The 3,165-nt window shown below is 50.4% G+C and overlaps 1 long non-coding RNA gene across 1 annotated transcript; it reads left to right on the top strand.

Annotated features, from left to right (window-relative positions):
* Positions 1-1,285: 1,285 nt before the first annotated feature.
* On the top strand, positions 1,286-3,110 carry LOC138827538 (uncharacterized). Its single transcript, XR_011372117.1, has 3 exons — positions 1,286-1,354; positions 1,861-1,953; positions 3,032-3,110. It is a non-coding gene; the product is annotated as an uncharacterized lncRNA (long non-coding RNA).
* The last annotated feature ends 55 nt before the right edge of the window (positions 3,111-3,165 follow it).

Below are 3,165 nucleotides of genomic sequence, written 5' to 3'. Positions count from 1 at the left end.
TTGACCACAGGTGAAGCTCTGGGTTGGATGTCGACCATCGGACCTCAGTCTCCTCATGGGACAGTTGTGAGTAAATAAGGGACTAATACAGAAGGATCTCTGGAGCAGGGCCAGGCACAGAGGGAGCAGGTGTCAGATACAGTTGTCAAAAATTCTGTGAGCATATGACAGGAAGTTGCCGGGGAAGAGCTCAGATGGGGTCTGCTATTAATCATGCAACAGGTGTGGGATAATGAAACAAAACATGGCTGTCTTTCATCATTACCCTGTCTCCATGAGGAAGGGATCCTTCATTCTATTCATTTTTCCAGCTGGGGAAAATGAGTCATGGAGAAGCCAGGTGACCTACTCATGACCTCTAGCTGACAAGAATCTTGGCCTGATTTCTCTGCCATGCTTCCTAGAACAGTGGGTGTTATTCAGTCCACTTCTTGTGGTGGGAAGTCCACTTCTTGTCATTTGTGGGGATTGAATTCTGGGCCTGGATGCTATCCCTGAGCTCCTCAGAACAAGGCTAGTACTCTTCCCCCTGAGCCACAGCATCACTTCTGGTTTTCTGTTGGTTCTTTGAGGAAAAAAGTCTCACAGACATTCCTCCCGAGCCAGCTATGAACCACGATCTTCACATCTCACCCTCCTGTGTAGGTAGGATTATAGGTCTGAGCCACCAGCACCTGGCTTAAGTGTAATACTGAACCTCTGCCTCTCTCTCTCTCCCTCTCTCTCTCTCTCTCTCTCTCTCTCTCTCTCTCTCTCTCTCTCTCTCTCTCTCTCTCTCTCTCTCTCTCTCTCTCTCTCTCTCTCTCTCTCTCTTTCCCTCTCTCTTTGTCTCTCTCAGGAATTGGTTGAATGAGTGCTGGAGGAGGTGTCCCAGCATCCCCATGTGGCTGGAACCCAAGGTGGCCCTCTCATTCTGGAGGTGGGCTGTGGGTCAAGAGCTGTTTTGCTCAGCCTGTTGAACCAGCCCCATGAGGTAAGCCCCTCTGTGCCCTGGCTAGACAGTGATGGTTATTCATTGTCCATCCCATTAGTCCTTCCCCACATCACTCTGCTACACCGTTGAAGGAAAGTGGATGAGAAGGTGTCATCTTGTCCCCTGCCCAGCACAATCCAGGGACTCTGACCTATACCCCCACCTATCTGACAAGACCCTGGATATAAGACAATAAAAACACTCCATGTGTAATACCCTTTGCTGGAGAGTTTCCTTTCGGTTAGAGTGGCGGGGTTCAGAGGAAAGACCCAAGACCTGACACCTCCCATTGTACATTTGTTCTTGTGACAGAGCCAAGTCATTGCTGTGGATAAGGACAAAGCCTCCATCAGACTGACCCAGAACAATGCTCAAAGATTGGTAGGTTGTTGAAGTATCAAACCCACTCATGTCTGTTTCCTACTTCCAGCAAGGAGGTTTAGTATGGGTGGCCCGGCCCTGGGCCTAAGGGATTATAAATGGATGGTGGCGGTCAGGAGCTCATGGCTCCCACCCATCATCCTGGCTCTTCGGGAGGCTGAGGTCTGATGGTTGTGACTCAGAGCAGCCCCGGAAGGAAATTCCAGGAGATTCTTATCTCCCATAAACCACCTCCCTCCCCAAACCCACACACAAATAAGCCAGATGTGGTGCTGTGGCCCAACTGGTAGAGCCTCAGCCTTAACAAAAGAAGCTAAGGGATAACACCCAGGCCCTGAATCCAAGCCCTAGGACTAACACAATCATAAAATAAATGAATAGTGTACACCTTTTAGCTGACTACCAAGAAAGATGTATTCAGTTTTCTGGCTGGTACATTCAGCCAAAGGAAAGGGGATACCTTTGATGTTCTCCCAACCCTCTCCTTCTCTCCTTTATCTGTCCAGGCTTAGGTTGCAGGACAGAATTCAGATCATAGCCTTGGATGTAGATCCTGGATGCACTCCCTGCTGGGAGGATGAGGCCCCACAGAGATGAGGGTAAGGACCCCAACACTCACACACACAAACACACAAACATCCGTAAGGCAACTCAGACTAGCCTTTTCCAAAGACACTTTATCTCCTTGGATTAACTGACCCAGGAGAGGAATTTGATCCCCTGTAACTGATTATTTTAACTTGGGCTTGCTAGTTGATAGGATATGAATGTGAGCCAACAAAAACCAAAAAGCTTTTGGTGCCGGTCACCTGGGGTTCAGGCTCAGGCCTGTTATCCTGGCTACTTGGGAGGCTGAGATCTGAGCATCACAGTTTGAAGCAAGCCATAAGCTGGAAAGCCCATGAAAATCTACTCTCCAGGAACCACCAAAAAACCAGAAGTGGAGCTTTCGCTCAAGTGGTAGAGCACCAGCCTTGAGCAATAAAACTCAGAGAGACAGTTCCCAGATCCTCAGTTCAAGCTCACACAAAGAAATGGTCCTGTCTAGTTGCCCACAGATTGCCCAGGCCTCGCTCCCCCTCTCACTGAGTGTGATACAACACCTGCCCCTGGGTGGTGTATCAGGGCTTTCAGAAATCCTGTGGTGGAATCCAGGACTTCCTCTTTGTGCACTCTCAACCCACACTGGCTGGAAGGCAGAGCTTAACAAGTCTGGCAGGCTGCAGAGTGGAGAGTCTCCAGCTATGCCAAGGTGATCAGAAAGGGCTTCTTGGAGACAACATAGCAGAGCATGTTCATTTCCAGCCAGGGCTGCTGGTGAGAGACTTGGTATAGATGTGCGAGACTGTCCCAAGACAGGCCTGAGGGGTCACAGAAGAACAGCTATCCAGGGGTGGCATTGCATCATAGAGGTAGAGGGCTCGCCTAGCACACAGGAAAGCATGGGTTCGATTCCTAAGTCCTGCATACACAGTAAAAGCTGGAAGTGGCACTGTGGCTCAGGTGAAAGAGCACTCCTCTGGAGACAAAGAAAGTCAGGCACAGTACCGGGGCCCTGTGGTCAGGCCCCAGGGCTGTCACCATAAAGCAGTTCTCCCAGGGACCTTGGTGACAGGTGGATGGCTATGCCCTGAAGCTCTTAGTAGATCCATCCGTGCTCTGTGTTTCCTTTGACAGAGGAGAGCTGGACACTCCTGCCCTGTGCACCCCTGTACCCAGTTTTCAGCAAGCCTCCCAAGGTCTTCCACCAGGACATGGAGCAGTTGGCCCCGGAAGTCCTCAGGTATTGGTTTGGTGGGGCAGGGGGACAT

The sequence above is a fragment of the Dipodomys merriami genome, unplaced genomic scaffold, assembly GCF_024711535.1.
Source record: "Dipodomys merriami isolate MVZ:Mamm:240054 unplaced genomic scaffold, mDipMer1.0.p SCAF_1564, whole genome shotgun sequence".
Classification (NCBI taxonomy): Eukaryota; Metazoa; Chordata; class Mammalia; order Rodentia; family Heteromyidae; genus Dipodomys; species Dipodomys merriami.
This window is presented reverse-complemented; position numbering and strand designations above follow the sequence as displayed.